Consider the following 25,543-nt stretch of genomic DNA (forward strand, 5'->3'; position numbering starts at 1 on the left):
GGTGTGAAAGGTATTCAGAAGCAAGTGGCCAAGTTGATGACAAGTCTGTGGAATGCTTCCTGTGATTGAAGGTGTATGGGATGCAGAATTTAGTTGATAGGCCGAGGAGTTACTAAAAGTTATAAGTTACTAATGAGATTTTATAAGATGACATCAAAAAAAATGTTTAATACATGAGTAGGGAAGAACAAGGGATCCTACTTGAAAGTTCTATAAAAGTGATTAGTAGGGGGAGGGAGGGATAGAACAAATTTTTTTGCTTAGAGAGTGGTGAATAAGTGAATGGATTGCAGAGGTAGTCACGAGTGATACAACAGTAAATAAGTTTAAGGACAGGTATGATAGGTACTGTGTGAATGCTTATTAGTGTGGGTCTCCAGTTATGAGTCTTGATTCCATGGAGATAACCCATATAATAATGATACCACTTTATGGTTTCCTAAGTTTGTCATAATTCTGGACCTGTAATTCAACATACTTCTTTCATAAATTGAAACTTGCCGAGTCACCTACCAAACAAGAACAGCATGGTCACTTTTAACTATTTTAGGAGGAGAGTAACCATCCCCATCATTATAGGCTGCTATAATCAGATAGCATTTCCTTGATCCCCAATCTTTTCTCCATGATATGATATGAAAGAAACTGTTTAAGTTTCCTTCTTGCCCGTGTGGTGATTTGGTTGAAGTCGTGTGAGTAATCATGTTTGTACATCTTTTAACTAAGTAACATCTTTTAGAGTTGACACCTGCCTTGACATATTTTTTTAATACGAGTCTTGCACTTGGTCAAGTCCCTAAAGAGTGGAAGGAGGGCAAGATTGTGCCACTTCATAAAGGAGGTGATCGAACTCAAGCATCAAACTATAGGCCTATCTGTGTGTCAGGTGTTGTGGTTAAGTTGTTGGAGAAGCTTGTGAGAACTAGGATCCAGAGTTGGGTTGACAACAATGGTATAATCTTTGATGGACAGCATGGATTTGCTAAAGGGAGGTCGTGTTTTAGTAATCTACTTATTACAATAAAGTGACTGCTTCCTTGGACAGAGGAGAAGGATACACAGTAATATACTTGGATTTTGCAAAAGCTTTTGATAGAGTACCTCATGATAAGTTGACAGTCAAACTAGAGCAGATGGGGTTGGATATTAGATTAGTGCATTGGATTGGAGACTGGCTATCTGATAGGTATCAACAAGTTGTGTATGGGGGTGCAATATCCAGGAAAAGAAAAGTCACTAGTGGAGTGCCTCAGGGATCTGTTTTAGGGCCATTACTATTTAACTTGTATATTAATGATATTGGCGAAGATTTGGATGGAGATATTCAGTTGTTTGCAGATGATGCAAAGTTGGGACGAACCATAAAGAGTAGTGAAGATGTTGTGGCCTTGCAAGAAGACTTGAATAAATTGAGTGATTGGGCAAGCAAATGGGGATGTGAGTTCAATGTTACAAAATGTAAGGTTTTAAAATTTGGAAAACAAAGATGGGATGCAGAATTTATGCTTGGTGAGAATATATTGTTGGAAGTAGAGGAAATAAGAGATCTGGGAGTGATAGTGGATAAGGATCTAAAATTTAGGGGACACATCGCCAAAATTGTGAAGACAACACAAAGATTTCTGGGAATGATGAGGAGGACACTGACGTGTAGAAGTAGGGAGATTCTTGTTCCATTGTATAAGGCTTTGATTAGGCCACACATGGATTATTGTGCCCAGATTTGGTCACCTGGTTTTCAGAAGGATGAAGAGATGTTGGAAAGGGTCCAAAGGCGACTGACTAAGGTAGTTTCTGACCTCTGGAATGTCAAGTATGAGGAAAGATTGAAAAGATGTAATTTGCAGAGTCTAGTGGAGAGAAGGAAGAGGGGAGATATGATAAAGACCTACAAGTTGGTAAGGGGTTGTTATAGGATCAATGGTGGAGAAGTTCTACAGAGAATAGTGGGAGATCAGGGGAGAACCAGAGGTCATACCTGGAAACTGTATAAAGAGGGTGTGAGTAGGGGAGTGAGAGGCAGGTTTTTTTCGTGCAGAGTTGTGAATGATTGGAATGCCTTGCCTGAGAGTGTGGTGTCTGCAAGGAGTTTGGATGTGTTTAAGACCCGGTATGATGAGATGTGTGTGAGAAAAAAGGACCTCCTAGATGAGTCTTTGACTCCATGAGGTCTTGTTTAATAATAATAATATAACTAATGCATGCGTAAACCTCAAGGCCGATAGAGCCATTTGCTAGTGCCAAAACAATAGAGATCTGCATGTAAACTTTGGCATAACTGCTGCTAAAACATGGGAGCTGTTGAAAGTGGCATATGATGTGGATGCTCTGAAAAAGTCAAGTGTCTTTGAGTGTCATAAGAGATTCAAAGGGTGATCGAGAAGATGTGAACGACCACCCCAGAAGTGGGCAGCCAAAAACAAAAATGATAGATGCAAATGTGACCAGAGTGCAAGATTTGGTACAGTCTGAGGCAATTAAGTGTGCAATTAATGGCGGATGAATTGCAAATGAATCAAGAAACAGTCAGGATAATTTTAAACTGAAAAACTGGGTATGTGAAAGATTTCTACGAAGTTTGTGGCTTGGATCTTGACGGATGAACAGAAGCAGTGGCAGGTTCAAGTTGCAACTGATCTTTTTGCAAATAAGAATGTTTCTGAGAGTAACGTTTCTGGCCATTTCCAAAATTAAAGAGTGCGATAAAAGGACAAAGATTTTCTGACACAGCTGATATCGAGCATAATGTGATAAAGGAAATCAAGAGTATTCTGAAAAAAGAGCTCCAAGCCTGTTTTCCAAAAATGGGAACACAGTCTAAACCAGTGTATAAATCAGTGGCGTAGCTAGAGGGAGGCGGAGGGGGCGGCACTTTGAACCTTTTTGAACTTTTACAGTTAATTCTAAAATAGTCTTGAGAACTCAGTTCCAAATATTGTAATACCGCTGTGAATTTTCCTCACAATTGCTGTAAGTGTTGCTAGTTGTGAGAGGAGTTTTTCTAAATAAAATTATATGAAACAGACTTTGCCAATGTCATCGATGATTTTGCTAACAGAAAAGCAAGAAATGTAATATTTTAGAATGTTGAAATTAAAGTTTTACTTCAAAAATTAACATAGCATTTTAATTTATTTCCCTATACGTCGTTTTGACTTTTTGTAGTATTTTTGGTGTGTATCGAAAGGGGCAGCAAACTCAGGGACCGCCCTGGGCGGCAACAGCTCTAGCTACACCACTGTTATAAATGCACAAGGGGACCACTTCGAAGGCAACAGTAACCACTAATGCACAGTTCTGAATGTAGGTTTTTTTAAAGGTACATTCTGGGAATTAAATTGTTACACCTCATATGTGCATATCAAGAGCTTAATACAGTGGAACCAGAATCTCTTTACATCTACAAGTGAGTGTTCTCCAGAAGATTGCCAGAATTCATTGTGTACTCCTCACAATTTTGGCAATGTCTCCTCTAAATTTTAGATCCTTATCCACCATCATCCTAAGATTTCTTATTTCATTCAACAATATATACCCACCAAGTGTAAATTCTACATCCCATCTTTGTTCTCAAAATTTTAAAATCTTACATTTCACAACACTGACTTGGTATTTCTACTCCCATGCCCATGCACTCAGTGTTGTGAAATGTAAAATTATTTTTCTTGTAAGGCCACAACATCTGTGCTACTGCTCATAGTTTTTCCCAACTTAGTATCATCTGCAAACAACTGAATATCCCTATTCAAATCTTCTCCAATATCATTCAACATACAGGTTAAACAGTAATGGCCCTAAAACACACCCTTGATGCACACTATTAGTGATTTTCCTCTTCCAGGATATTGCTCACCCATACACAACTTGTTGATATCTATTGGATAGCTAATCTCCAATCCAGTGCACTAGCCTAATATCCAACATGTGCTCTAGTTTAACTATCAAAAGCCTTTGCAAAAATTTCTGTGTATCCATCTCTCTCATGCAATACAGCAGTCATCTTATTGTAATAAGCGAGCAGATTACTAAACATGACCTCTCTTTAGTAAATCCGTGCTGTCTATCAAAAATAACACTACTGTTGTCAACCTAATTCTCGACCCTGGTACTCACTAGCTCACCAACACTTTAACCACAACACCTGACACACAACAGATTGGCTATAATTTGATGCTTGAGTTCTGTCTTGTCCCTTATGAAATGATACAATCTTGCCTTCCTTCCACTCTTTTGGAACTTGATCCAGCATAAGACAAACAGTTAAACAAATATGCCAAAGCAAATGTCAACTCCCTGGCACATTCCTTCAAAATATGTGGTGATATATCATCAATCTCACAGCTTTATTTACATCAAGTATGCTCAATTCCACTGTTCTCAAAGTCTCCATGATGTCATATTCACAAAGATGAAAGACTTTTATAAACCTCATTAAATATCTCAACTATATCCACGAAGCAGTTATCCTTATACCATTTTATCCAATCTGTCATCTTATCATAACCATTCCTTTTTTTTTTTATTATTATTATGGCCACATATCGACAGAAATCCCTAGGGGATTTCTGCTTCATTAGCTAACTGCTGCTCACACTTCACTTTTGCTACTCTTATAAACTGAGTCAACCTGCTGTTCTTTGTACTCCTCATGGAATTGATTATTACCATTCATCTTATGTTGCTTCCATAATGCCTTCTTTCTCTGTATTGCATGTTTAACCTCTTCATTCATCCATTTCCCACCTACCTTATTTAACCTTCTGCTAGATAGTTCTTGAATAGCACTCAAACAGCATTGATCTCCTTTCCACCCAATTCCTCATTCCATGCTACAGCTGCAAGCTGTCTCCTGAGTTTCTCCTAATCACGAGTCTTGTAGTTCCATATATATCCTTTCCTCACAAAAGTCCCCACGTCTCAATGTCTGATGGCCAAAGGATCTTCAGCCACTAGGTGACAAGCTTTAAGCATCAGTCACCGTGTAGGCTGAGACAATATAAATAAATTTTATATCTAATGTGTGATATTATTGTCTAATTTGTAGAATGAGTGCTACTGTTGCTGAAAGTTTTTCACTTGGTTATATTATAAATTAAAGATACCAAGAAATTATATACTTGGTTTAATCCATTATCCAAGTGTAAGCAAACAAAGTTTGCGCCTGAAGTATTTTTCAGGGGTCCATGGTTACCCTAATGGCTATGCGCTTCACAACCATATGCCTGGGAAAGGAGTGTTCTGGGTTTAATTCCTGTCGCTGACGTAAGGAAATTTCTCAGTCATAGCCAAGTTAGCCGGTCTTGGGCATGGACAGCAAGGTTTTTCTCCCCAGGTTTATCTGGGACTTTTCCTCCAGCAAGCAGACAAACCGGCCCCCTTGAACACATGCAGCTACAGCCACAGAATATACTGGGAGGCATAGGGCTAGTCACCTTATCCTCTGGACAGGTATGACTTAAAAGGGCTTAAGATAGCTCTGTAACAGGCCAGTAGGCCTAACACATAGAAGGGAAGGACTGGGGCAACTCGTGGCATGACTTCACATCACATACTAAGGCAAGTATGTGATATGAAGCCCCAGTCCTGAAAGATACTTCAGGCACAAACTTTGTTTACACTTTTTTTTTGTTTACTTTGCTCAAAAGAAAAGTAAAGTGAATGGCATGGATTTTTCAAAAATGGTACAGTTCCATGAATGTAGCATGTATGCATGGGAAGATGTCATGGATGTTTATGTGAACAGGCTGAATAAGAGAAAGGAGTAAGTGTGGGTATGAAAGAAGTGTGATATTCTGATGAACCATGAGGCGTATTTAAACATGAGTAGGGAACATGGCATCGTAAATTAAACGATTCTTGATGAAAATTGTGCAAATCTTAAGAAAGCATGTGGAAGTTATAGCAAAGGAAAGGAGTTTGATTGACAAGAATGTAAGAATGGATATCAGGAGGTTGTTGTTGAGAAGGATAAAAAATGATAGGAAAGGTAGTCACAGTTTGTTGCCCAGGTATGACCGGGATGAGATGATGCAGAGAGCGAGAATTATGAATGTGTTAGGGAAATGTATGAATAGAAAGAAGTGCAGTCTGTTAATGTGTGGAATGAGTTTAAAGGAAGAATTGAACTGCATAAGAGATGGTTTTAGTGTGAATCATTTGGAGAGATTGCTACTTCTGGAAGGGAATAAGATGAGTCCAGAGAATGAATCTGAGCAAGTAAAAAGTGATGTAAAAGAGCGGGAGAGATTGAAGTGGTGCTTATGAATGGAGAAGTGGGTAGCATGAGTGTAGAGAACGAGAAAAGAAGTGTGAAGGACAAACAGGGAGACTGAAGGCAGACAGGAAAACACAGCATGAGAAAGGTTGATGCTCAAAGAGTAACTGAACATGTGTGTGTGTAGACAAGAAAGCAATGGCCAGAGATGTAGGGAGAACAGTTGGATTTTAAGTAGGTTCTGGAATGGGTAAGAAGAAAAAGAAATGGCTCGAAGGTATGGAGAAGTCACATATAATAAATGGTATCAGTGAAACTTGTTATGGATCCAGGAATGAGCTATTATGTGTTTGTATACAAATGCTAGAAGTGTCAAAAACAAGGGAAATGAAATGATTGCATTGATGTTCACTCAAAAATTGTTGGAAGAAGACATGATTGGATGAGGATAACATCTTAACAGAAATAGAGATGGAAAGGTACGATTTTTTTCGTGAAGATAAAAAGGGTAAAAAGAGAGGTGAAGTGCTATTGATGATAGAAAAAGAGTTATGTTCACACAAGGTGCAAGGAAGAAATAGTGGCAGTGATTTTGAGGCAGCATGGTGTGAGACAGACGTGAATAGAATGAAATACTTAGATGTTGATATAGATCTGGTGATGTGAGGTTAGTGACTATTAAATGTATAAGCAAATTAGCCAAGCAAATAAGAAAAGGGTGACCATTATAGGTTATTTTAATTATGGCAATATCAATAGGGATGACAAGATAGCAACTGGAAGTAAAGAAAATTAATTTATCAAGTTTTTAAGGAATAACAACTACAGACATTATACAACAGAGGGCACACGAGGATCTTGGATTTGATCATCTCATCAGTGGATGTCATAAATGAGGTGCTATATCTCACTCCTAGTCACTTCTGTGAGAAGTTGTAATGATTTGTGTGTTTATTCTGTGCTAACACAGCATTGAGATTTTGTTTTGTGTTAAAGTTAATCTGATATAAGTAAAGTAGTGCTCAGTTATCGAAAATCATTACTTACTAGCTACATTAAAATTGCCAGTAATAAAGATCATATGAAAAGTTCATTGTGAATCATTTTGATATGAATCCTAGCCAAAGAAGCCTTAAAGTGACATTAAAAAATCCTGGTGAGTTCATAAGACTAAACCATACTAGAATTTCTCCTAATCAACAGAAGCAGCCCTTCTCAGAGAATGCATTTTTTTTACCATATTCCAATTCTCATTGTTCAATTATGCTTAATTCAATTTTAATTGAACAAGGAAGAGGGAGGGGATATATATGAAAAGTTCATTTACCTTTAACTTTACCTAATAATGTATGTGTGCTCCTCTGTTTGTAATAAGTTCATTAATTTGCTTAGGCATGGACTCTGCCAATGTAGAACACATCTCTCTAATTCTGCTTCTGGAAACCATACTTTTATAATGGACTGCATTAAGTTATCCTTTGTATCAAAATTTAATTTTCCAAGTCTCTTTTAGCATCGCCTACTCCCTATGCAAGAACAAAAAGTCGTTAGCTTATTTTTTTATTTTTTTTTTGAAGTCAATTTTACACTAAGGCCCACAAATTTTTTATTGGGTTAATATCAGGAGAGTTACTTGGCCACTGAATGTTATGATTTTTGAGCAGCTCTTTCATTTTTTTGAAGTGTGGCATGGAACAAGATCCTATTGGAAGATGAGCTCTTTGTCTTTTTGGATCTGTGGGACCACTCTCTTTTCTCCAATATTTTTATGTATTGGTCACTTTTCATCATACTGTCAACAAGCACAAGTGATCCTGTCCTATCATGTGTAAAACAACCCTAGAACATCTTTATAGCTGGGTGTTAAGGAGCTTCTAACATAGGGCACTCACTCTCCTTGGACAAAGAAATTGTTTTATCTGAGAATACGACTTTCTTCCACTTCTCAACAGTGAAATCTTTGTATACGTTTGCCCACTAGAGCCTCTTTTTCTGCATAGCCTTTGTCAATAGTTGTTTCTGTTTTGGTTTGTGGGCAGTGCTTGCTGCTCCCAACAATGTTCGATGGACAGTCATGTCAAAAACATTAATCCCACTAGCTGCCAAGTCTCTATTTAAGCCTACAGCAGACAGTCTTGGATTCTTGTTGCTATTCCTAACTAGTAAATGATCTTGAGTAAGTGTAGTTTTCCTTTTTCATTTACATTTTCAGTCAGGAGAAAAAGGTACCTGTCTCCCTAAACCTCTTTAAAATCACATTAATAATATCCAAATCAACACCACACTCACTGGCAATTTGTCTTTGAGTCATGGATGTGTGCTAAGAGTACATATATTTGAGCACTTTCTTGGAGATGTATCCATTTTATAGCTACACAAAATGAATAAAACACTATGAATGTCAACTTGTTTACACTATTAAAAATAGACAACACTATTAATAAACATCGTAGAAACAGTTAAAACACACAGCACTCAATCAAAATAGTGAACTAAAACCAAAACTACTGTGAACTGAAACAAAAACCAAACCAAAATCTTGACAAAAATTATACTTGTTCAGATGAATTTGTTTGCTACTGCATATAGAATATTGTGATTGTGATGTAAAAAATAATAAAAACACCATTCAATTCATGCACCAGAATAATGCATTTCATATATTATTCATAATTCATACATCCCAGCCTAGTTAGCGTATCCACTCTCCAGCCAAAAAGCTGCAGCTTTGAATCATACCATGGGCATGGATGTTTGTGATTGTCTGTGAAAATACTAGTGGTGGTGGTGGTGGTGGTGGGCAGTAGATGGCGTTGGCATAGTTGCAGTTAGTGGACTGAGTAATGGAGACAACGAGTTGTAGAGTAAGTGCACTTCCTCGATGAGTCTTTGGACTCCCTGGAGGTGTCATGTAATAATAATAATACAGGAAGACAATTTGATATTGAATATCAAAATATTATGCTAGATAAAAAAATTGAAGAACTGTTTTGACTCCACAGAGATACCCACATAATAATAATAATACACATAAAACTCCATTTTGAAATGGCAGCTTCCTCTGCCAACTGAACTATGAAACAGCCTCACTTCCAATAAAGCATCTCAAGTAAATAAAAGCAACCAAAAGAAGTAGTTCACAAAATGATATCTGAGAAAGAAAACTGTACATTACGTCCTTACAAGTGTTGAATTAAACAACCCTTCTAAATGCTTCAATTTTGCCTTAGTTCTTAACAATATTTCCATTCTGATGGCATGATATCCTTCACATCGTTCCTAATATAGAGCAGACTTAAATCTGTATTTGATTAACAACAATTGTACTTAATGCAAAATGACATACCTGAAATATCTACAAAGGGGAAATGACCTTCAGAAACTACATCATAATAGGAATATCATCTTTGTAATAGAAATGGATATAGGAAATTCTACAGCTGTTATGAATGCTGATAGACATTCATCTGAAAATGAAGACCTTACTTAAGTAGGGGAGACAAGAGATCTGGGGTTGATGAGTGATTGAAACCTGAAATTCAAGGGACACTTTCACCACATATTGCAAAGGTAGTGAAGGTAACATAGAGAATTGCTGTAATACTGAGAAGGATGCTGATCTGCAGAGATAAAAGAGTTATCATTCCATCGTATAAAACCCTGATCGGACCACACTTAGACTATTGGTCCCAAATATGGTCCCCAGGATTTAAAGGAGATAAATTAACTATGGAAAGGGTACAGAGGCTGATAATAAGGATGGTTTCAAGATTGTACAATGTTAGTTATGAGGATTGGCTGAGGGAATGTGGACTGCAGAGTTTGGTGGATAGAAGAAGGAGAGGTGATATGATTGAGAATTTTAAACTGTTGAGAGGTGATTACAAGGTTGACACTAGGGAGTTGATGACAAGGGACCATCCCTGGAAGTTATGAAAGGAAGCTGTGAGCAAGAGGGTGAGGAGTGGTTTCTTTGCATGGAGAGTGGTTAAACCATGGAATGCATTGCCTGATAGAGTGCTGAGAGCAAGAACGGTCAATGAGTGGTATGATAGACTTTGTGTTTCCTAGGCGGGACCTCCCGTAATGAGTCTTGATGGACTGTGTTTCCTAGGAAGGACTTCCCGCAATGAGTCTTTTGACTCCATGGAGGCCTGAATGATAATAATAATAACAACAATAATACTTAGTTTATTGGATGCCCATAACAGGACAACCATTCTAATCAAAAGCTTGATGATCCAACAAGATTACTAAATGCACCTCTAAAACCACACTGTGGATACAAGGAACACATCTGCTTCTGATCTCTCCAAATATCAAGCAAAGTTAGTATCTCCATATATAGAAAAGATGAATCTCTAGGTAAAAATACCTTACACATCCATGAATAAAGATTATTAGAAACATCTGACTGCATTAAAAAAAACATCTGACATCACACAGTCAGATGTTTTTTTGTTTTTTTTTCCCCAGTTTAAAGATAACACTATAAGCAGAAGGAAGGCTTAGCAAAAGTTCATCACTTTCTCTACTTCCAGCCAACTTATTTATGAAGTCCTATGAAATGCATGCTTTTCTTGGATAACTACCAATTAAAATAAAAACAAAATCAGCTTCAATATAACGATAGTTTATTATCTAGCCAGGATACACAGTACAGCTAAAATAAATTGAGTTATCTAATCACTCTATTTCCTCATATAAACTTCACATTGGAAAATTACAGGTACGTTCCATTTTTAGATATCTTACTGGGAGTCACTAAACAAAACACTCACTTATTTTGCACAGAAAATCAATAACTACAGAAGATAGTGTAGTTATTGATTTTCTGTACAAAATAAGTGAGTTTTGTTTAGAGATTTCCAGTAAGATATCTAAAAATGGAAGGTACCTATAACTTTCCTGAGACCATTTTCAGTGCAAAAAAAAAAGGTCACTGAAATCTTATGAGATAAGGTAAAGACATCAAATGATATAGAGAAGAGAAACCAAAAAAATCATCTCAGTCTAATGCTATCACAAAACAGATAAACAACAAAGTATTAAAAAAAAAAAAAAATTCTACAAAATCCTCCTAAGGAAAACTTCTTCTAACAAGAAGCAATATACCCTTCTTTTGTCTAACATGACAACACGAAATATGGGTAGCATTTCTCTCTGCAAGATCAAGATTTTTACATCGATTTTTCAGATCTTCATAAACTGGGAATCCAAAAAGTGGATTCCCAGTTTATGGGGAATCTACTGCAGTGTCACACAAACAGTCCTATATAGATCCTTACTTCAAAACACTTCAAAAATGTCAAAAAGAAAATGCTAATTTCGTCTGGTCTTCCATTCAAAAAAATGAAGATAATGAATGCTTTTGGCAACAAACAAAATTGTCCTAAATCCTAAACTGACTACAACAATTTTGTTAAGAAATTCAAAGAAGCATCTGAAATGTTAAGTACCCCACCCAAAGTAACAAAAACCAAGGAATTATACTGCATCAGTCCAATTCTCGATTATCAAAAATCTCGAATGTGGATCTCAGATATGATACACACTATACCTTTAAACATACCTCTTGTGGATAATTTTCCCATGCACTTAAGTGCTGGCATATTTAACCAACAATTCCTTTACTATTGACTTACATGTTGCAAACACTTTTTTTTTTTTACATCCTAATTAATTTTTTGTATTCCTCTTGAAGTGTACTAACAGATTTAAGAAACTTTTTTTTTTAGTTTTTCATCTGAAAGTTACTTAGCCAGTCTCATAAGGAAGTGGCATGGTTTTTTTTTGTTTTAATAGGAAATCAGGTTTTTTGTCCCACAAAGACAGAAAATATATGCAGCCAACTGGCACACAGAATACTATTAAAATTAAAATGAGAGAATTAAAATGCCTTATCATAGCATCAATAAGATTTCTATAAAGTCAAGTTACTCAGCCATGGAACAGGTGATTCACATAAAAAAAAAACAAAAAAAATGCAATGACAATTTTTTTAAAAACATAAACATCAAAGTGCTAAATGAAAAATGATGATGAAAGGCCTTAGATATTTTAACTAGATTTTATAAAATTATGATGCCTACTTTCTCCAATAAATTAATTCACTGGCAAATATTCTGTAATGTATGGTATACATTATACTTTAAAGAGATTTTATTATTGTTTTCATCCATAATTTATAAAGATGGTCATGCCTTCAATACACTGCAACATGGCAGCAATTAAAGAATAAAATCATATTCTATGCCAATACTCAGTATTTTTGATGATACAGTTCAATTAAACACAAGAAAAATTTTCTCTACCTACTGAAACTTAAAGAAGTTTTTTGGTTAACCAACATATTACAGTTTTTAAGCATCTTATTGTGGGGAAGACAATTCAAACTTTATTGCTTTATGTCCCAGTAGAGTTAAAAATGAAATGATAAAAATGACTGGTATTGTTACTTCATAGTGTGGTAATGTTTTTGGAATAATAACAACAAATTACATAAATAGCATGTAGTTCATTAAACATAAATTAATTGTACCATATAAAAAATATACAAAATGTATATAATAATTTTTAATAAAAATTTTATATAACAAATATCTTAATTACAGATGTAGTGAAAATGCAAATTTCATTAAATAACAGCTTATTTGCATAGTAGGTAAACAGGTAAAAAAATTACTGAATATTACAAATTTCTAAATGTTCTTCATCCATACATCACTGTTAATAAAAGTGCTAGTAAGCCGTATCATTGGATATCATCCCAAAAATGTGTGTGTGTGTGTGTGTGTGTAACGCTAAGTCCATTTCTATAATTCCTTACACAGACTTTCATAATCATTCACATTTATTTCTTTTACTGCTCTTTACAAGGCCACATTCCAAATAGAACTCTGTGGAATGGCTTCCCAACACTGCTAATTACCATGTTTATCAACACTAATGATTCTATTCCAGCCATCTGCAATACGGGTAGCACAGTAATCTGCCTGTCTCAGTGCTTCTTTTTAAGCTATTAAAAGATGCAGCTACATACATATGCAAGCTCCCTTGTAAGAAGCTCATTACATGTAATTGATTTCTGTTATATGCTGTTTAGCACAAAATTTCCAATGAAGCACATTCTTTTCATATATGAATTATATGTACATTACATTTCCTTTTTCAAGGGAGGGCTAGAATGATGCTACACTAAATCGAGTTAATGGATAACTCCTCACTTTCATATTTCTGCAAACAGATTTCTGAAATATATAATTCCAAACAAGTGCTTTTTCTTGCTTTCCCTCAATACTCATATTTCTGAGATGTTATTCTATGTTATTCTACAAAACCTACTAAATGATTATGTTCGTAGCCTTTGCTGTGATCCATTAAATAAGTAAAAATTATATATCTTTCAGGTTATTGTTTTGACATTTCTAATTTGAGGTTTGATATCAGTCACCAGTATTTAAAATGACAAGGGCATTTAACAAAAAAATACATTTACTGGATGGAGTGGCTTTCCCATGAGTTAAGGAGGAACTTCATGGAGGTGCCAGGAAAGATAATTTTAATAATAATTATTATTAATAATTTCTGCTTTGATTCTGTACCTGCTAGTTTTAAATATCAAAAATAATATACACACACTAAAAGAACAAGGCCCTTTTTTGAAGCCTTCTAAGTTAGCAACTCTGGAACCAATGAAATATTAAAACATGGCAAGCATCTTGAAATGACTTTCAAATCTGCAAAATAGCCTAGAAAGTACCAAATAATATTGTGTAAATCTATAATGCAAAACATATAATATGCTGGAACTCAGAGAATATCTGACTAGTCAAATTCTAATCACAAGTTTATCCCACATGATCATTTAATAGAGATAACAAGTGTGTGTAGTACAAGCTAGGGGACCTCCATAGCTCAGTGATGGTGAACCTATGACATGCATGTCAGCACTGACACACTTGAGGGTTTCAGGTGACACACCTTGGATGTTGAAAGAAATTGGTATTCTGATGAAGAAACTGCGATAAATCGTGTAAGACTGCTCTCAGTTAAGGCGAAGGTAGGTTTCGGTTCATTGAAAAAATCATATTTTATAGTTGGCCTATTTCTATTTTATTTTGTAGTTAGCGTATTTCTGTTTTATTTTGTAACTAGCCTATAAACAACGAGTGTTTTAAGTTTATGTTTTCTTTCTTAATGATTATAATTTATGCATAGCCATATGATATTATAAAAATTTATAAAAATTGTTATCAATATTATACGATACAAACTTATAAATACATGCTTTATATATTATAAACGTAAAGTTTTCATTTGACTTCTGTGTGAAATTCGTTCATGCATGCATTCCAAATCTCTCGACTGAGTAATACAAGTTCTAAACATATTTAAAACCACTTTAACAGAAAATATTATTATTATTATTATTCAGGCCTCCATGGAGTCAAAAGACTCATCGTGGAAGGTCCTCCCTAAGAAACACAAAGTCTATCATACAACTCATTGACCGTTCTCGCTCTCATCACTCCATCAGGCAATGCATTCCACGGTTCAACCACCCTCCATGCAAAGAAACCACTCCTCACCCTCTTGCTCACAGTTTCCTTTCGTAACTTCCAGAGATGGCCTCTTGTCATCACTCCTTCCTGCTGTTCATATAATTCGCAGCATTAAATATTGAATTTATCTGAGTAAATAATGAAAATATTTTTATAGTTGCAATAAATTCAGTAAATTTTGTTAAATAATGCAAATAGTAACAACTTACGATGACGTTGCAACAAAACTAAATAGCTGCTATTTAGTAGCATGATAGAGAGTAAAACGTAACAAGGTTGCTATGAACGTACCAGTAATAAATCTGCAACCCTGCTGAAAGAAGTAGTGGTAGTCTTGCATGGTCTGCCACTTAAGTAATTTGAGTTGCTGGTGTACAATTCATTTCCAGTAATTGTAAGTTCTTATTAATTATTACTGCTGTATATAATTGTGCTCTTTTTTAATTTGTTAACCCTTTTACAATGGAAGCTGGCACTAATAAAAAATTAAAATTATCACAGAAAGGAAGTGGAAGAAATTTCCAAGATGCCTGGACTGAACAATATGGTGTTATTGATAGAGATATTGATAGAAACAATATGGTGTTAATGATAAGTGTCTGGAATAGCCTTCCCGAAAACTTTCGTGCTATTAAAATCTTTGCTAAAACTCTTCTAACAATTTTCTCTTCTACATACTCTTGTGAAACTCTATTTTCTGCCTTAAATAATATCAAATCGAAAGGGAGAAATAGATTGAGCAATGATTTGAGCGCTGCCTGTGTAGCATTAAAATGTACACACTATAGCCCTTCTATAAAGCAACTTTCTACCAGTACTCAGCAACAGAAAAGTCATTAAATGTAATGCAAGTTTGTAATTTCACATTATTAAATTAATTGTATAATATGAATTCATAGATTTTATATCAATGTCCTATTAAATAAATAGCCTAATATGATATGTATAAGTCACCATCTATGATTATGCAGTTAAATTTATAATGCACGTATGCAAGTGGCACATCAACAACGTCAACATTTAAAAAAAAAGATGTCTGACACACTTGGGTAAAAAGGTTTGCCATCACTGGTATAGATGAAGCCCTCTGGTTAGAAAGACCTGGGTTCAATTCCCGTCCATGACGTAAAGAACCTTTATCTGGTCTCTTTTGACTAAAGGTGAGTTAGCCTGCCTCATACAGAGGTAGGGGGTTTTTTAACCTGGAAACTCAGAACAGGCAAATCTGCCCTGTGAACACATGGATTTACAGCCATGAATACTTATGACAATATGGAAGAGATAAGGTCCTCATCACATGTTGTAATGCCCATCATGGCAGCCAAGCTCCTAGATAGGAGATGGCACTTGATTGGGATGGATTACAAGCTAGAGATCAATATTACTGTCTTCAGCTAAAAACAGCTAAGGAATGAAATCCGTCACTATTTTAAACAGGAGAGAGATAGATTATTACTATTATTATTACATGACACCTCCAAGAAGTCCAAAGACTCATCAAGGGAAGGTACTAACTCTATAACTCACCATCTCCACCATGCAATCTACCAACTACAGCAAACCACATCATCTACACCAACTACTGCCCCATCACCACCACCATCACTAGTATTTTCACAGACAATCACAAACATCCATGTCCACAGCAGGATTCAAACCCACAACCTTTTGGCTAGAGAGAAGATATGCTAACCACTCAGCCAACAAGGCCAGCAAAAATAATTCTGCATCCAATTTGATGTTAATTTTGCATCTTGATTTGGTGTTTAGATTCTGGAAAAAGTGTCATTGAATGAAGTGAAAGCAGATGTGCAAAATCAGGGAGACGAACTTTTTAGGGAGGAAGGGAGGGAAGCTGTTGAGTGGATATGCAGATATCAATGAGGGAGTTGAGTGTAAGAATGGTGCCTAGTTAGTACCACTGGTAACAAACCAGATTGGGATAGTTAGTATAAAGCATTAGGATAGCACTGGGCCTAAGGGGCTTTTGCACTTTATGTATACTAATGCCAAGAGCATTCGGAACAAGCAGGAGGAATACTTGGCTTTGGTCTCTTTTGATTAAAGGTGAGTTAGTCGGTCTCATGAGAAATTTTTCCAATTGGTCAGTTCATTCTGGACAAAGGTAGTTTATTTAGGAATAGAGTCCAGAAGAAGGCCAGTGACAGTGGCATGCCACAGGGCTCTGTTCTCAGGCTTCTGCTGTTTAATTTGTACATAAATAATATAGGAAGAGATCTGAGAGAAACTGTTCAGTTGTTTGCTGATGATGCAAAATTGGTAAAGCAATAGTTAATAGAGATGATAAAATTTTGGAAGGATAATTTGGATAGACTGGCATTCTAGGCAAAGGAGAATGGATGTCAGTTTAATGTTTCAAAGTGTAAGGTTGTGTATTTTGGGGTGAAAAGATTACCAGCTATATACCACAATAATTAAAGATGGCAAGAAATTATATTCTTGGTTTAATACTTTATCCAAGTGTACACGAATAAAAATTTGCATGTGAAGTAACACCACGACTGGGTTACTTGTATACAGAAGCTAATGACTTCACATTAATTGCCTTAGTATCCAACAATGACACACATATCCTTATGGACATGTATAATGCTATGCATTAACGAAAGAGTCACTATCCGGACCTGATGATGTTTCAAACTTTATTGAGATCTCATCAGTGGGAGCCAGAATTGATACCAAGGTTGAAGTAATGCAGAAGTCATATTTTCATATACAAGTAGTCAAAAGGTGTCACACTTTATTACTAAAATTGCATTACTTCAACCTTGGTATCAATTCTGGGTCTGGCTCCCACTGATGAGACCTCAATAAAAGTCAAAACCGGTCTGGGTGGCAGCCCTTCCCATAGTGCATAGCATTACACATGTCCGTAAGGATATGTGCATTGCATTATGGGATACTAAGGCAATTAATGTGAAGTCATTAGCCCTCTATACACAAGTAGCCCAGTCATGATGTTACTTCACATGCAAATTTTTATTTGCTTACACTTGGATAAAGGATTAAACCAAGAATATAATTTCTTGGCATCTTTAATTTATAGTATAACCAAGTGAAAAAACTTTCAAACAGCTGCATACCACATTGATGGAAATGTACTCCAGGAAAATGATGAAGCCAGAGATTTGGGAGTGTTAGTGGACAGGGAGTTGAAGTTTAGATGGCATATAGCAAAAGTAGCTAAAGCAGTTCATCGGATTACTTGGTTACTCAAGTATGCTTTGACAAGCAGGTTATTATTCCTCTTTATTGAGCCTCGATAAGATTCCCGTGTAGACTTGTGTGTGCAGATCTGGTCACCTGGGTTTCTTAACAATGAGGAAGAGGTGGAGAGGATCCAGAGGTGAGTGACCAAGATGGCAGCAGGTGTATGGAATAAACCTTATGAGAACAGGTTCAAGATTTATGGGTTACAGAAATTGTTTGACAGGCAGAAAAGGGGTGATATGATTGAGACATACAAATTACTGAACGGTTTTTACAAGATTAATAGAGAGGAAAGTTTTCAGATATCAGGTCTGGTAGTGGGAGAACTAGGACCATTCTTGGAAAGCAAACAAGGGAGCTAGAACTATATTTATTGCTTGAAGAATGATAAGTGAGGAATAGGTTGTCAGTGTCTATTGTGGATGCTGACTGTAAATGAGTTCAAAGCAAAGTATGATAGATACTGTGCAAGTGTTGGATAGTGCTTAGCATGATGTTTAGAGCTTTCCTCGATAAGTCTAAGGACTGCATGGAATAGCCTGTAATAATAATTTGATTTTCAACTTGGACAAAGGAGTGGGGTTGTAGTTTTAATATTAATAAGTGCAAGGCGTTGCATTTTGGAGTGCTGAAATATAAGGCTGTGTACTATATCGATTGTGCAGTACTGCAGGAAGTGGATGAGATTGAAGATTTGGAGTAATAGTTGACAGTAGACTGAAGTTTAGAGGGCATATTGCAAGGATTGCATAGTGCTGCTATGAAAAGAAGTACTCTAACATGCAGGGATAAGGAGGCGATTGTGCCTCCTTATCCCTTACTCCTGTAAAAAGCAGGTCAGACCACACTTGGATTATTGTGATCAGATTTGGTCACTTGGTTTTCAAATCTAGAGGGGGGGGGGGGGTTGAAGAAATGTGGATTGCAGAGTTTGGTGGATAGGAGGAAACAAAAGTGATTATGATAGAGATGTTTAAGTTAGTGAAGGGATTTTATCAGATTAATCCAGAGATCATAAAAAGATTAGATGGTGAGAGAGCAAGAACCAGAGGTAATCCCTGAAAGTTATGTAAGAGTGTGGTGAAGAGGTGGGGGTGAGGAGCAGATTTTTTACATCAGCAAATTGCCAGTGAATGGAATGCATTACCAGAATATGTTATTAATGAAGGGAATGTTATGGATTTTTAAGATTTAGTATGATAAATATGTGATAAGGTGAAATTTTGATTTTGATTGTGAACCTCCCATGATGAGTCTGCCATCTCCATGGAGGGGGTATAATAATAATTATTATTATGATAAGCTGCATTTCATCTGCTTACTATCCCAAATGAAAGGTTTATGTTTTTACATAAAAATCATATATTTCTGTTATTAAACAATAAATTTACACAAGCATAATTGCAATGCTATTAAGAGAAGGTTCCAAAAATTTTTGTGCCACAGACAATATCCATAAGAGGCGCAAGATTTTGAGACTATTGTTCTGCAGACAACATAAAAGTATTTTAATTCAAAAGCAGCAAGATCTCATGATCAAAAAAAAAAAAAAGATAAGGCACTACTCATATTAAAATCAAATCCTTAAAAACCTTTAACTTACAATCATCTGAAAGATAATTAACAAATAAGAAATAAATCGCTTAACTTATATTTATGTATTCGTTTTACTTTTATTATAGCAGGATAAGAACTGATACCAGACTTTAGTTTGGGAAGGAGAATAGGATTAAGAAATACTTAGTTTTTTATTTTTATGTTTTATTAATATAATTTACTTCAAAAATAACATATTTCAAATTATTAATGTATATAATAACAAAAAATACTTGTTTGTTATAATATACATTAATAATTTGAAATATGTTATTTATGAAGTGAATTATGGAGAGATACTCATCTCTTCCCTTCTGAATCTACTACTGGCCCTGATTTATTTGTGATCCAGACTGTGGTCAGTGCATATCCTCCAACCATTTCATTAGCAGCCAGACACTCCCTTGATACTTTTTTCCCTTTAATGCTATTACTACATAGGCAGAGATTATCTATATACTAATAATAATATACAGCATTCACAACTGATTCTGGCAAACTATTCCATCCATTCAACATGCTCCATGCAAAAAATCTAGTCTTTGTGCCTTTACTAACTACATTCTTACACAATTTTGGGAATAACCACTCCTTCTCTTTCCCTTCTTGTCACGTGTACTGAAAAATTCCTCTGAATCAATCCTATAAAATGTATTATGTTTCTATCATATTATCTTTTCTCCCTATCAAATTTTGTAATCTACAAATCTTTCTTATCTGTATAAGGAGCATTTCATAGGCCTATCTCCATATTGATAACCCATCTCTGAATCCTCTCCACCACTTCTCTCTGAAACATAGACAACCAAATCTGTGCATAGCAGTCCTCTGAATTCTCTAGTGTTGATTTCTGCAGTCCAATTTTGTCAATGTTTTTGGAAAAGTCTTTATTAGCAGTGCAAACACTTTGCATATTAAACTGTCAGCCTGTTTAAATCATCCTACATTACACCAGTTTTATAAATTACTGTCTAGTTTTGCATAATCAGCAAAGAGCGGGATATTTTCCTCTCAAATCATTTCCGACATCATCAAATATTCAAACTAAACAAAAGTAACATGAGGAATATAAAGTTCTGTAGCACTACACCAGTCACTTGTCCTCTCACAGATTCCACTCTCTCATACACTACTCTTTGATGTCTATCCACCATCCCCATATCCATTCCCATCTGCTTAAATCTCTGTAACAAACTTCCACAGAGTATCCCATCAAATTTAGGAGGGAGATGAACTTCACTGTCCAGTGTAAGATCACAATCCCACCTACTGGAGGCACAAAGTGGCTTGATAAGTTCCATGTTTCATCTCTGGAGGAGGGTTTCCAGATTATGTAAAAAATAAATAAAAAATGCAAAAGATATCTGAAATTAATAAAAATAGAAAAAATCGTTAACCAACTCACAGTACTAATGTACTATTGGTGGGAGCCACATAAAAAATGTCCCTGAAAAGTACAGCAGCATTACCACCATATAGCTCTTTCCCTCATTCAACTCAGTGTTGCTCTACTACAGGAAATTAGCAAATCACTAAATCTACAGAGGAATAACTATTTCCATAATGAGACTGTATGTATATTCCATTTCAGATGGCGTTGGTGTAGATGATGTGGTTCACCATAGTTGGTGGGTTGAGTGGTGGAGATGGAGAGTTGTAGAGTAGGTGCCCTCCCTCAATGAGTCCTAGGACTCCTTGGAGGTGTCACTTAATAATTATATGTCTTCACTTCTCTTAGCATTCTATATGCCAGCCTGGTTGGCCAAATGGTTAGCGTATCTGCTCTCGAGCAAAAAAAAGGCTGCAGGTTCGAATCCTGCCGTGGGCATTGATGTTTGCGATTGTCTGTGAAATTACTAGTGGTGGTGATGTGTGCGGTAGATGGCATTGGTTTAGTTGAAGTTGGTGGACTGAGACAGAGTTGTAGAATAGGTGCCCTCCCTTGATGAGTCTATATGGACTTCCTGGAGGTGTCATGTAATAATAATAATAATAATAATAATAAAAACAATGTGCAATGGTGGATCCAGAAGGAAATCCCAAGAAATCAGAATAAAAAAATGTTGCAAATCGGCTATATAAACACAAATCAAAACCCATCTAGCCAGGAATCAGAATTTCGTGGTTACCATGGATTAATACTTGATTAAAGATATGAATGGCATAACAAGTACACAGGTTCAGAACCCATCAAGCCAGAAATACAAATGGAAAATAGCAGATTATATTGATGAAAACAAGAAAATCTTAAAAGTCTGCTGCTCTACCTCTGGGGGAAAAAAAAAGTTGGGTTTGTTACTATTCATGCTTTCTTTCTGGCAATTTATAAAGGAGGTACTAACTGCGCTTGAGAATCCACTCAACTTATTTTAATAACAGGACATTCACTTCTCATTTACTTAGCATTCTGGGGGGAAGGGCGGTTCTTTTCGAGTTCCTAATGTGGAATTGGCGAATCCCATTTGGAATATACCATACACGTTTCTGTGTCTGGAAATATAATCTTTTATTTGCCATCAACAAATTGAAATCACTTTTCTTAAAATAAAAATTGCCACTTAGAATGGCTGAGCTCTAACAGTTCCAAATTACTCATTTTAATGGTGCCTATAAAATCCATAGCGCAGTTGGAAAAGCGACGCGACATTACGTCGGTTCGATTTTCGAGACTAGTTCGATTTTCGTCATGGGATCTTCATACGGGCGTATTCACCTTCAATCGAAGGTGAATCGGCCAGTCTCATGCAAAGATAGCAATGTGCTTGTGTTTTTTTTTTTTTTCTTCGCAAAAAAATCTTGTTTTCCCTCCTATAAAAGAAACAAACCTGCCATGGAACACACGCAATTAACAAAAAGCATTTGCAAGATAAATTCAAGAAGTGTGGAGTGACGTTCTGCGATAAATCCTAGACTACTGGAAGATGCCACGTAATAATAATAAAACCATAACCATACAGTAGAACAATATCGTCTTAGATTGTGCTAAAAGAATACGCTAACTCATACAATTAAATAATGAAATAATAAGAAATGCAACATGTTTCCATATAAATGAACAAAGTAGGGTAACACACGATTATACATCATTAGAATCAAATGTCATTAATGATGATAAAAATAGATAGCTATCAATTAAATTCTGAAGTGCTGATACACAAAGTTTAACACCAATTTGTCTATTGGTATTGCGTTATACCAATTGACTACACCCTGTTAACATCAATAAAGCACCGCTTAGCATAGACGCCACAGACATCAGCACACTTTAATCAATACAGATCGAAGACAGAAAAAAAAATTTAAAAATAAACCCATTCAGCGACACCTGCAAATATTACTCACGATGAGTCCTGGTGTTCATAATAATAAATACTTTAAAAACATATTTTTTAATTTCAAGTATAACCAAAGAATATCAATTTTTCTGAATTTTATTTTAAATTCTGAAGGGTAAAAAATCATTATCTGTCCCTTTCTTTCTCACAGATCATTCTACTTCAAAAGACGTAGCTTAACCACTTACAACCACAAGCATCGTGTTTTAAATAATCTAAACCACTGAGAAAAGTGTGTGACTATTTCGAAAACTGCTCACACAAAAAATAAAATGCAGGCATCTTTTGCAAATACAGACTTGTTATATTCGTGGTTACCATTGATCAATACTTGATTAAAGATACGAATGGCATAACAAGCACACACATTTTAGGAGAGCTTTTTTCCCCTTTCCTTATATCATAATCCATTGACATATAATGCTGTAAGTCTTCTCACAAAGCTAGAGAAGCTGAATATCCTTTATTGTTTAGAAGAAAGGAACATGTGTATTGAATAGAAAAGATGCCGGGACCACAGTAGGTGTCATCTATATACAACAAAGCTATCGTATTCAGAATATTACTTTCATCACTGTAAATAGAACTATGTAAACAATGCAGCGAGAATTATTTTCTGCAGAAATGTTTTAAATGTTGCTGAGCCGGTATGGTGAATAAACAGTGAAGATGACATACTACTGCTACTTTTCGTTAACATTTCAATGCGTATAATGCGAACGATAGTACACATTCGACTACTTACTCATATAAAACACTATATGATTTTTAACAATTACCTAAAGCAATATTCAGAGAGGAGTGAAATACAAAATACTAAACCTTATATGCAAAAAGCAAAAGGCATGCACGAGTCTAATCATTTGCACAGATTCTATAAACATCTATGACTTTTCATTTCTTTAATGGTTATTTCAGATCGGAGATGAAGTCTAAAGAACTTAGAATTACCAAAATTTTCCATACCTTACACAGTCACCTTCTAGCGTCCTGTCAAATAATCCCGGTGATGGTATCTCTTCTTCCTATTGCGGCAGTTGACCGTGCAAATCCAACAACCAATACGGTAGTAGGCTTACACAGGCTTCGGAACGGCAACGCACCTTGCTCACAGAACACCTACTCTCGACTTCATAGATTATTCGGTCGTCGCCGCGGTGCACCCCCAGTTCGGAGTGAAGCCAGCACCGCATAATCGTACGGCGCAGTGATATTATTGCCCCACCCAATTAAGCTTCATCATGTATTTTAGAAATATGCAAAAAAACAGTAGATCAAGATAATTGAAAAGTAGACCTTACTTTGTAGCGATATTTATAAAAATATTGGGAACAAACAGAGGACATTCTAATTAAAATTAAAGTGGAACTACTTTTTTATTTACATGATGTCATCATACATCTTTAGTCAAGAAGGCATAATAATGCAGTTAGCTCATTACGTTGCTGTAATATCATCAGAAAGACAATGTTATCACTTCGTTATGTATCCGTCATAAATTTATATCAACAGAAATTTATTTCTACGTGGGTTGGTAGCCGATGGCTAATTTTTAAGTTGTAAATCTTTTATATATGTAATGGTACATATTACGATAACATTTCTGTCATTTGTTATATGTAACACATACATATATTCACATATAAACAGGAAATCAAAAGTTAAGACATTTCTTTTTAGATGTACTGCGTAGAATATTTTTATATGACTTTTTCGCATTAATAAATTTACTTCAGTAGGTTTTATTAAAACCAACTGAAGTAATCTGTATATAGTGTATAAAATTAAGGAAATCATATCCACTTTTAAAGGAGATATTCAGTTGTTTGCTGATGATGCTGAAATGAAGACAGTGATATCAGGAGCTGGTGTGATGTTACTACAAGATAGTTTGAATAAGTTGGCGCTTTCAGGATGTTGAATGGAGATGTAATTCAATAGTTTTAAGAGTGAAGTCATGCACTTTAGTCGGAGAAGATGGGATGAAGTGTATTGTTTTGGTAGTTTCACTTCTGGAGCTGGAAGAAACAAAGATATGATATGGGAGTGTTAGTTAACAGAGTTGAAGTACGTGGGACACGTTGAAAAGTTGTAAAGGTTTTGGAAAAAATTGCATGATGCGAAAACACTTATCACACTTCATCTACTCAGCTGGTCACCAGGATATCTGAGTGATAAGGAGACATTAAAGAAAGTCCAGAAACGAATGATTAAGACTGTCCCGAAATGTGGAATGTTGAGTATGTGGACAGATTGAGGAAATATGTTTTGCCGAGCGTGAGGATAGGAGAAGGGGCAATAGGACTAATATATATAAGTTGGCAAGAGAAACCTATCAGATAGATACACGGGAATTATTGCATAATGTGATGAACAGTTATCAAAAAATCGAGACGTAAATGAAAGAATTCATTTAACTAATTAATAATGGAAACACTTACGTTAATTTAATTATTTTTAATCTGTAAAATTTTCGGCTATGTTTCATAGCCATTATCAATATAATTATAAGAAAACAACCACAAAAAAGAGAATATCGATTGAATTGAAAGCACGTGATATTATGTGCACTATCGGCTGCAGGTCAATAGCTTCATCTGTAT

At 35.6% G+C, this 25,543-nt stretch overlaps 1 protein-coding gene across 7 annotated transcripts in view; it reads right to left on the minus strand.

Moving 5' to 3' along the window:
• The window catches only part of LOC150095089 (spectrin beta chain-like), a 577,773-nt gene extending 553,683 nt beyond the window's left edge, over positions 1-24,090 (minus strand). For all 7 annotated transcript variants that reach the window (XM_090411296.1, XM_090411299.1, XM_090411298.1 and 4 more), the window contains exon 1: positions 23,907-24,090. The gene's annotated coding sequence lies outside the window, so the exon portion shown is untranslated. The remainder of the gene's footprint in view (positions 1-23,906) is intronic.
• Positions 24,091-25,543: the final 1,453 nt, after the last annotated feature.

Source organism: Typopeltis vanoorti, chromosome 21 (genome assembly GCF_054136105.1).
Source record: "Typopeltis vanoorti isolate ZY-2024b chromosome 21, IOZ_Tvanoo_1.0, whole genome shotgun sequence".
Classification (NCBI taxonomy): Eukaryota; Metazoa; Arthropoda; class Arachnida; order Uropygi; family Thelyphonidae; genus Typopeltis; species Typopeltis vanoorti.